Here is a 15,554-nt window from a genome sequence, read left to right as displayed (position 1 = left end):
TTACAATACTTAAAAAACAAATCTTTGAAGGTGTTCCAGAGGCCCTTCTGAAACACTGCAAAGTTAAAACCTCAACATCTAATGAAAACAAAGAAGTAATCAATTAGCATGCTTTAGCATGGACACTTTATTAACTTCTAGAAACATATTTTATAGACATCAAAGTTAATTATTAACATGAACTTATTTTTATAAAACTCAGGCAAAATAAAGCCATGTCTCTTTTATTTAAATCAACAAAGTTAAGCTAGCTTTTATTTACTAAGGATTAACTTTAGGTCACATGAACTTGAAAACTCTTGGATTAGTTTCTATATTTCTGAGAATTTTAGAATACCCAATCCTTACAAGCACTTGCCTTTAAATTAATTTTAACAGTACCATCCAGAGGTAGAAAATTATCTCACGCTTACAACATAAATATACAGACATACATAGACAGACCAAACAGAGCACAGTTGGATCCAATTTTCTTTTTGGAGGCCTAACGACTGTCCTTGACGAGTCAAGTTCTAAATGACCTTCCTCCGCCTCTTAAAATAAGGATAGCCATTTTTAATCCCTCAAAGAACTGGGTTGACACCCAAACAACATCATTGTTTGATCCATTCATCTAAATACTTTATTTCTCTCTTTTTCTCTAAAATCCTTTTACATAGTTTCATTTTAGCTTAGCAAAGAAAGCCTTTTTAAGTTCTGAAACAGTCTCTAATAATGTTCCTTCCATTTATTCTGCCTAATTTTATAGCTGGCTTTTGCTAATTGTGTGTGAAAAATTAATTTAGAAGTATCAAAGCATCCTCATCTCAACCATCTTAGCATTAATGAGAGCCTGACTGCGGTGGGCCTTGTCTGCCTGGTAGGCACAATTTCCTATGTTAATTTTGAGATCTGTAAACTCTGAGCAAACTACTAGGGAAAACTAACACTTATGTGCCTATCTCCAGAGGAACCAAATGCCATGGATCTCCCAATAGGACCACTTTACACCCTAGAGTAAATTTTCCCTCGGGCAACCCCACAAAGATAATTAGTCATCTAAGAATACCCGATTGAGGACCAGTGAGAGCTTACTGGACACTGTGGGAACCACAGCACTTTCCAGAGCACAAGCCCCTTCTCTCAAGGTGAACCCATTCCTGGGTGCCTGTCCTTCTCCTTGGGCCTCGCTCTGGCTTCTCTGGGATCAGCTGCCTTACCATACTGGACACCTCAAAGGGCCCATCTCTACCATTCTGGATTTGGGGCTCTAAACAACTATCATCACCCCATAGACTATTTGGGTTGAGGAAGCAAGTGTTCTTTCTCTTTCACAGCTGAAGAAAGTTCAATGTGTCAGTTATCCAGCAAAGATTTTGTTCAGACTCTCAGTAAGCAATCCAAGTGAAAGCCAAAATTAAAAGCGGCAACCAATTTTTTTTCCCCTTTCCCTAGGTTATCTCAACCCTTATCCACCTCAAAGATTTTCTAAGAACAGTTCAAATAAAGTTATGGCCTGCTACTTAAAGCAAGGAGGCTTAGAATTACGAGAGAAACTCACCCAAATTCACCCGATGCAAAGCAGAGAGCTAGTGTGGCACAATGAACCCTTGCTTGTACCTAGCACCAGGTCAGGTCTGGAGGGTGGTCCTAGGTCGGTTTCTTTAGCATTCTGCCAACTGTGCCAAGTAAACGTCAATGTAGGAAACATTCAGACCTCTAGATAATTTTTATAGGAGTTTATTTGAGCCAAACCAACAACATATACTGGGGAGCAAGAATGCAAATGTTCCTGAGACTTAATTCTTTCTATTCAGTGCAAAATTTAATTTCCCCCCATTACCTTAGCCACCTACTGTTATTATAGTTGACTCTTGAACAACAAAGTTTGAACCATACATGTCTATTTATCTGCAGATTTCTTTCAATAAATACGTAAGTACCGTAAATGTATTTTCCCTTCCTTATGATTTCATTAATAACATCCTCTTTTCTCTATCTTATTTTATTGTAAAAATACAGCATGTAAAACATGTAACATACAAAATATGTGTTAATTGTCTGTTTATGTCATTGGTAAGGCTTCTGCTCAACAGTAGGCTATTAGTAGTTAAGTTTTGAGGGAATCAAAAGTTATACGTGCATTTTCAACTGTGCTGGAGTTGGCACTCTTAACTCCTGTGTTGTTCAAGAGTCAACTGTATAACTCATAGTATTTGCATGATATTATTTGGCTCCATCGTTGCCATAGCACTAAATTATATTTATTATTTTCATCTTTTAATAGAATTTTTAAATTGTGTTTTAAAGAATAGCAGTAAGATATGCACTCAACATACTACTGTAATGTTAATGTCTTTAATACTTACTGTAAATAATAAATAATTTCAGGGAAAATATGTACTGTTTCCATCATACCAGTTCCAGATTTTTCCTTCAATAAGTGAAATTTACTACAGACCAGGGGTTGGCAAACACTTTCTGTAAGGGGCCAGATAGTAAGTATTTCGGGTTTTTTTTTTTTTTTGTCTTTGTTTTTGTTTTTAATGCCTATAGCACCTGGTCTTCCTAGGTGGTCTCCCATCCAAGTACTAACCAAGCTCCACCCTGCTTAGCTTCCAAGATCAAATGGGATCAGGCATGTTCAGGGTGGCATGGCCGTAGACTGCATTTCAGGTTTTATGTGTCATTTGTTATCTGTTGTAACTACTCAACTTTGCCTTTGCAACCTGTCATCGATTGAGTTCCAATAAAACTTTATCTCCAAAAACAGATTATGAGTCATAGTGTGCTAACTCCTGCTATACACAATAAAAACCAATGACAATCAGAAGGCAAAGCCATAAATGTAGACTATAACCGAAAGGGTTGGCAATGGATAAAGTGTATGCTAAGCAGGGAAAACTGAATGTGTCAAGACACAGGCATAGAACTGACCATTAATTAGTAGGACCCTCCAAACAGGTCCACACAGAGAAAGAATTCACTTAGGCCTGGGGATAATAAATTTGGAGGATATACAGATGAATGTTATAAGTCATGGTGGACAGCTTATTAATGGCCTTGAAAGTCTCTTTGAAGAATTTGGACACTATAGGTTATAAAAGTCTCATTATACCTTTGTTTAATTCTAAGCATTATCAGAGGTGATGAAATATGTTTGAAAAGTCTCCCTGAACAACCTTTAAATATTAACTAAAATCTCGAGAATTTCAACAGCTTCAGATGGAAAGTAGTATGGGGAAGTAGAAGCATGTGATAATTACAGTACAACTGCTTTCACATAAATTCTCATTTGATGTTTACAGAACTTTTATAAGAATCAAATTATATAAAATCATACATCAATATCCTTTTATAAACTATAAAACATAATAAGATATTTATTTATCTCATATTAAAACAACCATAAAATTGGGTTAGCTTGTGTTTTAATTCCACTTTACAGACCTGGAAACTGAAACACAGAGAGATTGACGTTCCCAAGGTCACAAGCCTAACTAATGGCAGAGCCAATACTGTCAGTGCAGTGTAGTAAAAATAAAACTAGATTAGAGGTCAAAAGAGTGAGATTTAAACATAACTATAGCAGAAATTAGCCATTTCACCTTCCGAGTATTACTCTTTTAATTTATAAATTGCACTTGGTAGTAATAATATGACATTACCTCATGGTAGCTGTGAAAGTAAATTAATATAATGCATTTGTCTTTGCTCTTCCATGTTTATTTTCTTTCTAATTTTTCCTCTTTCCTCAGCCTTTTAAAGTGATCTATACCCAATAATCTGAGCAGGCATGTGGCCTGTCACTTTCCGGCTCTACCTCTTGCAATCTCTTAATGTAGTCTTCCTTTTTAAATTTCCACTTATATCTAAATCTGTTTCAGTATTTTCTGATTCAACATCCCAAGTGAGGAAATATGATGAGTCTAAGTCAGGAAAAAATACACCCAAACAAAGACCTTAAAGCTATGTCCTTGAGAAACCAGACTAAGGAAATGGACTTTAAGAAAGAAGGAAGAAATTGAGGTTAGAGATATTTACCGAGAAAGCACCATACAAAGAAAATGTTCTGATACATAATGTAGGGACCCTCTTAATGGTCCATACATTGGGAAAGACAGGCTACAGTAGGAAATTACCTTCTGGGAAATTCCAACCACTGATCTCTAATGTAAGTCTCAAGTGGTAATGAGTTACGGACTCTTTTTACGCCATTATTCAAATTGTCTATTGGTTGAGAGAAAAACCATACCTTATTCTGAGACTTGTGTGGGTGTCTTGTGAGTGAAGATTTTATTTCTAATCAGTCTCTTTTGCCTGTTGGGCAATTCCCAAAACAAAATTCTTTATCTTTTAATGGCTTGTACACACTTTAAACTCTTTGTCAAAGATACAAAGCCCATATCTTAATCTGCCTAAAGACATAGAATTTTAGAGTTGGCAATTATCTTTGCACTTGATCATAGCTTATACATCAGTCTCCAAAAAAAGGAACAAGGACTCCTTAAGAAATGAATCATTTCAAAGATAAGATCCACAAAGCACAAGATGAGCCTGGGTATCTTGTGCCCTCAAATAAGGAAGTGGTCCAGAAAGATAGGGACATGTGAAAAACACAGCAGGTTTAGCTTAAAAGGGCTCCTACCAGCCAAATCTGGGGCCACTGAGCATGGCAGTAAGTGATGGTAGTAAAAATTATAATGCATTAAATAAAATAGGAAATCATGGATTCAGCAATGTCGATAGAGAGATAAAGTTTGATGAAAAATAGGATGTGAAACAAACTTTCAAAGTACCTCTTCACAAAATACTCATTACGAAAGAAAAAGAAGGAAAAGAGAGAGAGAGAGAGAGAGAAGAAAGAAAGAAAGAAAGAAAGAAAGAAAGAAAGAAAGAAAGAAAGAAAGAAAGAAAGAAAGAAGAAAAGAAAGAAGAAAGAAAGAAAGAAAGAAAGAAAGAAAGAAAGAAAGAAAGAAAGAAAGAAAGAAAGAAAGAAAGAAAGAAAGAAAGAAAGAAAGAAATTTTAAAGTGGAGAAACCTCAGACTACCCTTTAATCAAGTGATCCAAGTTAATAGCATTGATAATGGGACAAATTGAAATCATGAGCCACCTAATAGAATGCAATGAGAAGAACAGAGCATCATTTTTGTGATATTCCTACCAAAGATGCAAAATCTGAATATAATCACAAGGAAAATCAGACAAATACAAATTGAGGTATCTTACAAAATAAGTGGTCTATAATCTTAAAAAGTATCAGGGTCAAGAAATTTGAAGATAAGCTGATGGATTATTTTAAACTAAGGGTGAAAAGGACTTGGCAACTAAATGCAATCCATGATTCCAAATTGGATCCTTTTTCAACAAAGGACATTATTGGGACAAATGGAGAAATTTGATTAGGGTCTGTAGATGTGGTGTGGATTTGATGGCAGTAGGGTAGGAATGGTAATTTCCTGGTTTTGATGGCTATACTGTGGTGTTGAGAATGTCCTCATTTGTAAAGAATATACCCCAAAGTATTTAGTGGTGATAGGTATCAGGTCAGCTACTTATGTCTAATGGTTTAGGGAAGAAAGAGTTCTTTGTACTGTATTTGTAAATTTTCTGTAAGTTTGAGATTACTTCAAAATTTAAAAAGTGTGTGTGTGTAAGTGTGTGTGTGCATATTTTAACACCTTTTTCTTGACTCCAGTGTCACTTTCTCGCTGAAGTCTTCTGTGGCAATCCCTTTAAAACTACAACCTTCCCTCAGCACTCCCCAACCCTGTTCTGATTTGTTTTCTCCTTAGTACTTAGCCTCAAACATTCTGTATAATTTATTTATCTGTTATTTATATGTGTCCTCACCCACAGTCTATCCCATTACTAAAGTGTAAGTTCCTGGAAGTCAGGACTCTGTTTTGTTCACTGTAAATCAGTATCTAGAACAGTGGCTACTATATAATTGCTATTTAATAAATATTTATTAAGTTATTGAATATAGTTGGTTGTTGAGAGACAGATTCTGTTTTTGTTCTATAAATTGATGGATTGCATTTAGTTGCCAAGTCCTTTTCTACTAAGTTTAGGTGTAATTATGTTAAATAAGATAGATAGTTGAGGGTCTTTAAAACTTAATTAATTCTCTCATTCGAACTTCTACTTTAAAAAAATTCCAAAAGTAAGTATATGAGTAAATATAAATAAAGCAATAAAATAGATCTCACAGGTTTGTAATAAAATATATTGCCATATCTCATATATTTACATGTATTTCATTTAAAAATCATCCATTTTTTGTACATCAATGGATGAATAAATGAAGAAAATGTGGCATAATCTGATGCTGAGCCCCAGGACTAGAGAGCAATAATCCAAGTGTTCAGAAAATGAGTGCACAAGCAAAGCGCCTATTTGCATCGAGGACGGCAGGAGACCAACATTTTGAGACTCTCTGCCTTAGGTCGACAACGGCGAATCAGGGTTAAAACAATAAACCCTGCATGCACATGATTACAGAATAGAGGCAGGACAAGAGAAGAATAAAAAAATAAATAAAATAAAATGAATAAAATGTGGTATATACACACAGTGGAAGATTATTCAGCCTTAAAAAAAGGAAATCCTGCAACATGTGACAACATGGATGAACTTGGAAGACATACTAAGCCAGTCACAGAAGGATGAATATTGCAGGATTCCACATATATTTGGTACCTAAAATTGTTAAACTCATAGAAGCAGAGAGCAGAACAGTTACTACCGGAGACAGGAGGCAGGGGGAAATGGGGAGTTCTAATCAACAGGTATAAAGTTTTAGTTATACAAGATGAATAAGTTCAAGAGATCTGCTGTACAACATTGTGCTTATAGTTAACAATATTGTATTGTACATTTAATCTGTAAAGAGGATAAATTTCATGTTAAGAGTTCTCACAATTAAAAAAACATACATATTTAAGCCTATTTTGAGCAAAGTCGTTCTAAAAATTATCACTTAATTACAAATTAACATTAATAATTTGTGGCAACTTTAAAACATTGTTGAGTAGATATGTATTTTTACTTCATTATCTCAAATATCTGTGACATTTCAAAATATTTGCATTTCTCCCCCTACTATATTACTCTAACCAAATAGAGATTTGGCTTTGTTTCTTTGCCTCAGAAATATACTTCTTTCTTTAGAAACAAAGCAACTTGTTTACAGCAAAGCATATTTACAAGGCAATTCTGAAACCAAGACAATGCAATAGTTTCTTGCATAACAAAATACTGTTTCCTGCCTAGTGTTCACTTTTTGATTTTTGTGTGTGTGTTCCATTTGTGGTTCCAGAAATACAAACTAGCTGATAATAATAATCACTACAGTTGTACATGATAGATGAGGAAAAATTTTCAATATTATGCAATTCATATTACATTTGAATATATAAGTCTAGATAGCATCAGTCAAGTGTGCTATCAATTCTTTATATTATTATACAGATTTAAATATTGCTCTAAAAGATAGGATAAATTGCAATATAGGTAATAACAATGAAATTTTAAATATTTTGTAAAATCTTATGATGTATTAATAATATATCATATGACATGTAAAATTCATGATTCATTACCAAATCTAAGTATTGCTTTAAGAATTGTATTAAAAATCCAGATATTACTGCTTCAGCAGAATTAAGTTTTAAAACTGTTGAAAAGTTTTAATGAATTAAAAACGTCTCATTTGACATACTGTCAACATATTAAATGATCATAACATAATTTGTTATTTTTCTAAAATGAAAGAAAAACAAGTCTTACAGAGTAAATATATAATAATTTATTAACTGCATATACCTTTACTTCATACTATCCCAACATCACTGGTCTATCAACAGAAGGTCAGACATGTCAACCACAATTAAAATCAGTCATCCTTTACATTTTCTAAATTGGAGTTATATAAAAATAACATTACTCTTCACATTTTTCTGTTTCTATCATTGTAAATAGAATTTTGTCAATATAGGAGAATAAAGCATATTTTATTTAATAATGTTAGCTAAATTTTTAACATGTAAATATTCAGGAATATAGTATATAAGTCTATATAACTGCGAGAGCCGATTTATTAAAAGGCATTATATAAATGTATAGAGTAAATATTGTTTCATTGTCAAGGAACTGAGGATTTATATCATATTTACCTGCCTTGTTTACAGTTTCTCAGCAGATATAATTTATGACACTGAAAACAGATTACTCTCCACATTAAAGAACCCCATTGAAGATTGCAAAACAAAGCCAAAGTGCATTAATAGGATAACAATAAAAATTGGTTACCCATTAAGTTGTTGAATTTGTATTGTTTTATTTCCTGTCCTACAAAAACAGTTTATTTCTTAGAGCTTTATTATAATCTAATAAATATAACCTATAGGTACTGATGGAATTATTAGATATATCATGTCAGACCTTATTGACATATCAGAGTTAAAAAGATTCTAACAGAACTATTAGAAAAGAGTAAATTTATTATATTAGAACTATCCTATTAGAATCATAGAGATGCAAATTTAATAATTAGGTCAATTTATTTATTGATAACACTTAGTCCTATTAAATACCTAAGTAAGTTGGTGATAAAGATGGCAGCTTTGATCTTGACCCAGAAGTTTTTGAGACTCCCCGTTCCTAAAGTTACCAACATTTCTAAATGTGAATTATTCTAGTTTCTTAGACAATAAAAACATATTTAAGACAGCCTTTATTATTAAAATACATTTTATATTATTTTATTGCCACATCTCTTTCTTCCCCAGAGTATTTCTTCTATATCAAGCAAATTTTCGATGGCTGCCTAGCAATATATATAGTCCCTGTTTTGAAGATTTCCCAGTGGGTGAACCCCAACTTCTCAGTAATACAGGCAGTTTCCATACATGGTATACAGTAGGTCATCAAGACGATGTGTTTCCACTGGAAGTGAGTGGGAAGGGGGAAGAATGGAAGTATGTTTGGGGAAATGGCTAAAGAAAAAGGAAATCTAGCAGTCGATGGAGGATTTGGGAAAGTGCAAATGTAACTGTGACCTGAAGAAATTTAGGGAAAGAAGACCGATGTGTAAAGGGTGTGTTATGGAGTTTGCCATATGATTTGCTACTAAGACTCATCCCCCTTCACTTTATAGTCTTTAAGTGAGTTTCATTTGTAGGTTATCGTCTTTTCTAATATCACCAAAAAGAAATACTAACCTATTAAGGTAAAAAATTTTCAACCATCTACTATCTGAAATCACCTTTATGTATGAGTTGTACGTGAAAATAGATAGAAGGAACAAAGGTCTTAGGACCAAGCCCTGAGAAACTGCCATCTTGAAATTGTAGTGAAGAAGCAATAAAAGGGCAGAAGGCAAGAGAGGAAGAGGAGGAGCAACAATGTGGTCTCCTGGAAATCAAGAAAAGACAGTGTTTGGGGCCAAAAGTGGTCACGCAGCTGAGAGGTAGAAGCAGAAAACTGACCCTTAGGTTTGGCAATGTGACAAGAACATTTTTGGAAGCCTAATGGGAATGAAAGCCAGATATAAGTTGGTTGAAAAGAAACTCATAGGTGAAAAAGTGACAATTATCTGCATACCAAAGCCTTATGAGAAGGTTTTCAGTGAAGGAGAACAAAGAAAATATAGCTACTGGAAGGAAGCCTGTGGGAGGAAGAGGAGCTCTATCTTAGCTACAAGAAGACAAAGCAGGAGCAAATGGGTGCAGATGCAGAAGGGGGCATGTTTGACGTTGGTAGGAGAGCATGTTTTCATGAAATGAGATCGACTAAGATTGAGGGCGTGGAGGTGGGTTAGGTTACTGATTCTCAAACTTAGCTGCACTTGGAGAGTTTTAAATAGTACTCATGCTTACATCCCACCCCCAGAGACTCTGATCTAATTGGTATGGTGTGAAGCTAGGGCATTGTGAGTTTCCAAACCTCTGCAGCAAATTTTGATAATCACCACATAACATTTTCTGGGGATAGAGAGGTAAGAGGCATTAGCTATTTGCATCAATTTAGACTACCTGCTATATGGAAAACAAAAGAAATAAACTTCTTGCTTTCAAGGATCCTACAAATCTGTAAGCTGTTTGGAAATCTGAAATTAACTATGGGAACATTAGGAAGTTTAATCATATTAAAGAAAATAACTTGGGAACGTTAGGAAGTTTAACCATATTAAAGAAAGTAGGGTATAAGCCACATTCATATTAAAGAAAGTAGGGTATAAACCACATTCACATATCATAAGAGAAATAAGGGATCAATTTTAGAGATGATGGTTAAGGGAAAGTTCATTAAAAGAGAGTATTAAGCTACATTTTGAAGAAGTGCAAGACAAAAATTGAAGATGTTTGAAGGACATTCAATAAGGGAAGCAATGTGCACAACGGCGAGTGACCAAAGAAAATATGGGGAAAGCACATATTTTTAGGTAACTAAGGGACAGTTTTTTTAACCTTTTAAATATTGAAGCATGTAAAGGTTTAACCTTTCAATAAACAAATAGTTTTTTAAATGGAAAAAGAGCCATCCGGATTGAAAGACGATTAAGAATACTGAAAACTGAAGACAAGAAAACATAGAAAAGCCAGTCAATGAAGATATTGGGAATGCTAACAGTATCCCCAGGAATGTAATCTATGTTTTTAATAACATTTCACCTAAAGAGACAGAATAATAATTTAACTCAATAAGGTCTCTGTAGTTAAATGAGGCTTAGCAGGCATAAAGTAAAAAGCCAATGTGGAACTCTGTGTTTGTTGAGCTGATCTAATCCTTTTACTGATGAAAATATGGAGAGTCAGATGAAATGTGTTTCTTATTGCTGTTTAGTAGGGGGGAAATCTTGTTGTTGTTTTTTTTCCAAAGTATTTTGTAGCCCTTAAGCCATTAATTGCTTTAAAAAGATACTCATGGTCTTTCATGTAGCATTTTTTTCTGAAGCGAAGATAGAGAAAAAAGGTTACATTTACAATTATAAGAACAACTTTTTGTTAATGCAAGATGCTTAAGTGCCTTAAACCCCGGGTCTCCAACCCCACCCCACCCCGCCCAGCCCCGGCTGCGGACCAGTACCAATGCATGGCCTGTTGGGAATCGGGCCACCCAGAAGGAGGTGAGTGGCGGGCCAGTGAGCAAAGCTTCGTCTGTATTTGCAGCTGCTCCCCAGCGCTAGCATCACCATCTCAGCTCCACCTCAGATCATCAGGCATTAGATTCTTATAGGAGCACCGGTCCTTGGAGCCAAAGAAAGTTGGAGACCGCTGCCTTAAACAATTTACAGTAAAACTGTGTTCAAGGGCATGACAGACATTAACAACACTGAATATTGACTGCAAACTGAAATTATAAATTACTGAAAACAGTCTAAGTCACAGTTCATGCTGCCTCTTGCTCCTTGTATAGTACTAAATTTACCTATAAGTTTTTGAAGAGGTGGAATTAAGTGCTGAATTAAAATAAACACACAAAAAATAACGTGATATATTAAAGATAAGGCATAGAACAGTAAAATGAGGTAATTATCTGTATTATGAAATTATTTTTTCTTTATTCTGGTATCTTTTCATGGAAAATTTTGGTGCGCTTATTTGATTTACTTTTAAAGTTAATTTAGATCATTTTTCACTTTTGTAAGGTAAAAATAATCATATGAAATATTGCCAGTATTCATTCTGCATGCTAATAATGTTTTTCTTGGTATGGTGCTTTAGAATAGAAAAGGTACCTCTCATGGCTTCTGAGATCTTTACAATAGCCTGTTACCATTCCTATGGTAACCAAGAGAAGTGTAACGTTCCCAGAGGTTGATTTGACCAATGTCTCTCAGTTGAGAAGTATCAGTGTCAAATGCATGTTGTCTGATTTCAGTTTTCCTTTTTTTCTCACTATTGCTTCATTGCTCCTTATCTTTTGAGGTCCACGTTGGTACTCTATGAACTCTTGTATGAATTCCTTGTATGTCATTTTAGTATAATCCAAGCAAAACAAAATTAACAACAAAAACATTTGTTTAGATAAACATATCTGTTAGAGACACCTAAGCACCTCAACCAATAAAGTATCCTTTACATGGTGAAACCAGAATGGCTGAGAAGCTAGTCTGGCTTGTTCAAATCAGATATCAGGGTTGCTCTTTATTTTAAAAAATAAATAAATAAGTGCAAACTATCATGAAAATAGTTTTGCCCCAAACAATGGGCAAACCGCATGACTACCAAGCAATTTACAATTTTTTTCTCTCTTACATGAAGATACCATTTGTAGTAGTTTTACCACCTTTGAAAAAAATTTTCTTTCAAATTTTCCTGAAATTTTCAAAAGGTAAATACCCAATTTCAACAATCAGTGTTTTGCCATATTGTTTATCTCTCCTGCACTTTAAACAAACATTTTTTTAGTTAGAACATTTTAAAGCAAATTCTAGAAAATCATTTCATCTTTCCCCTAAATATTTTAGTGTACATCTTTAAAAATAATAAAATAAGAGACATTTCTTATATAATCAAATGCCATTATTTTATCTAATAACATTAAAAACAATTCCTGGATATTACCTAATACTAAGTTCATATTCAAACATCTCCAATTATCTAAAAATTTAAAAAATAAACTGGGGATGCAGACATCAATTTCCAAACAAGGTTCACACATTTTATTGGGTTGTTCTGTTTCTTATTCTTTTTAAAATCTCTTAATCAATAAAAGCTTTCCAGTCTCTTTCTCTGTCTGTCTGTCTGTCTGTCTGTCTCTCTCTCTCTCTTGCCCTTCCTCTACTTTCAATGCTGTTTCCTTTTGAGGAAACCAGGTCCATTTCCCACATTCTACGTATGACTAATGCTCCCTTGCATTGTCTATCTGGTGTCCTTTCATTTCCAGTGGCCAAGAGGTTCGTTCTAAAGACTTGAATAAATATGAACTACACAGCCCCATCTATGAAATATTCTTAAAAAAATTTTTTTCTGAGTAAACTTAGAAATAGTATTACTCTCAATCTTCATTGGAATATACTATAAAGACAAGATGGTTTTACCATAGATTGATGACCTTTAAATGATTCAGGTGAAGATTATAAATGGAATTTTTTTTTTAATTTATTATTTCTACTGTATTAGCTGGAAGTTTTTGTTTAGAAGAATTTTTCTTCAGCAGTTAGTTCAGTGTAAACTGGAATGTAGTTCACAGCATAGAGACAAGATAAATGTTCAAATCTTCACCTTTCATTATTAATCTTTGTAAGTAAGGAGGTGGTACTGTGGACACTTCCAGTAGCAACCAATGAAATCTCTTTTCTCTGTTTCTCTCTCTTCTTCCCTTCTCCTACCCTTTCCATTCTCTCTCCTCCTCTTTTCTCTCTGACCTCTCCTCTCTTTTCTCTTCCATATGAACTCATTCGTTTTTCTAAATTCAATGCATTTGACTTAAACTTATGGTTATTATTCTTTTGATGTTTAAATTACCTCATTTGGGCCAGCGGGAGATTCTTCAAACTTTTTTCTGTGTTCTTTTAGCAGGACTCTACAGCCTTTGATAGTGTCCTTACTTTAGGGGACAATATAACCTCACGAGCTCATCATGTGCATTTTTCGCACCAGTCCTGGAGTCAGCAATATCTCCAGATTCCTTTTAGTGGGAAAAGGTATTTAGAGACCACGATCTTGCCACTAGGGGTATTTACTGCTGTTGGCTTGTCATTGCTTCTAAGGCTTTTCCTTGGATAGACCTAAGATGTGTTTTTTAAAGAGGAGGAGGAAAATTGTGTATTTTCACTGATATTCAAATATAAGATTATTGTTTTGCAATATATAAGTGTATCAAGTCAACAGGTTGTACACCTTAACCTTAACAATGTTACATGTCAATTATATCTCAATAAAGCTGGAAAAAATTCGTCTTAAAAAATCAAATATAAGAATACAGGGTTTTAACTTTTTAAATTTTATATTAATATCTTTTTTCTTATACTAAATTATTGACTTTTTATGCTAAATTATTGATGCTTAAGAAAACCAACAAATTTAATAATTTCTTTTATCCTATAATGTACATACAATAATTTTTAAAATAACAGTAATAATATTTTTTTCAATGTTGACTATTGAATGAAGTGTAACACTTCTTGGTAGTTCTTTTTGACAATATAGTATTTCCTACTGAAGAATGAGAATAATACTATTCTGTTAGAATATGGCATCAACTTAATATTCAGATTTATTTAATTCGGTTTGCTTTCAATATTTATAAATTGCTTATTAAATTTTTATTTTTAATAGTATAAAAACATTCACAGCCTACCAAAATAAAAACTGTAAAACAAGTTTTGCTTCCATCCCTGTCCTTTCTCCCTCTCGCTATAATAATTTTTATTAATTTTTAGCTTATCCATCCACTATTGCAATATGAGCAAATATGCAAGTTCTTATACAAAACAGCATACTAGATACCCTATTCTGTACTTTATTTCTTTCATTTGCTTTATTCTGAAGGTCACTAAATATCAGTGTGTAGAAATTTTCCTCACTCTTTTTTTACAGCTCTGTCTTACTTTATTATGTCAATATACCATAGTTTATAAGTTCTCTATTAATGAGCATCTGGGTTATATACAATCTTTTGTTATTACAAATACTGCCATAATAAATATGTGTAAGTTATTTTGTATTTTTGCAAAGCACAGTCTTTCTTAAAAGTAGAGAATAATGAAAACAAGGATTATTTAGTAGGAAATGTTTGTCAAAAAATCTTCTATTATACAGTATTAGCAAATGAGAGTAATGGATTACACAGATGTAGGTCTCTCAAAATCACCTTCATTTTGATTGTTTTGTGGCTATAAACTTGGTGAAATATTTAGGTAAAGCTAACTGCTATAACAAACAATCAAAATAATTTTAGTGACAACACAATAAAAGTATTGGGTGCATTCCTGGTTGGCAGGTGGTCTTTTGTGTGACTGATCTTGAGGATCTAACCTCCTCTCTTACTTTGGAAACTCCTGCTCTGTGTACAACTCTCAACTACAGAAAATGAGGGTGGACAAGTCTCACCTACCTTTTAAAAGCCTTGATGTAGAAATAACACATGCCACTCCCACGCACTTTGCCGAGAAATCCATTATGTTGATACCCTTCCTTCCAAGAGAGAAAGATTTCTGGTGGAAGCTCAGGAAGAAGTAGATTTGATGAACAGTAAGCCTGTCTCAGCCATTCAGGGCTCTGATTGCCTACTTCATATTCTTCAGTATATTCATTCCTATGTTCACATACAAATCTGTAACCCATAGAAAGATCATGTCAGTGAAGAGACACTTTGACCTTCTTTCAAAATAGCCTTTAGAAATGTGTGAAGCAAATGGAGTGAGGGAGCTTACAGCAGGTGCAATCTTATAAATGTTTGTATTTTCACATGAGCTATCATTCAAGGCAAAGTTTCAGCACCTAGGGATGGCCTGAGAGATCTGACCACCTCCAAAATATGCAGTCTAAATAAAAATGTGATGCTTATTGTATGCAATTTCAAGTCATGCCCCCAAGTTTTTGAGGCCAATCAGATGGCCAGG

General features: G+C 33.9%; 1 pseudogene; it reads right to left on the bottom strand.

Annotated features, from left to right (window-relative positions):
• Window positions 1-2,526: 2,526 nt before the first annotated feature.
• On the bottom strand, window positions 2,527-2,645 carry LOC120591391 (uncharacterized; annotated as a pseudogene).
• Between the last annotated feature and the right edge of the window lie 12,909 nt (window positions 2,646-15,554).

This window comes from Pteropus medius, unplaced genomic scaffold (assembly GCF_902729225.1).
Source record: "Pteropus medius unplaced genomic scaffold, Ma_sr-lr_union100, whole genome shotgun sequence".
Taxonomy (NCBI): Eukaryota; Metazoa; Chordata; class Mammalia; order Chiroptera; family Pteropodidae; genus Pteropus; species Pteropus medius.
The sequence above is the reverse complement of the archived record's forward strand: the minus strand, read 5'-3'. Positions and strand labels throughout refer to the sequence as shown.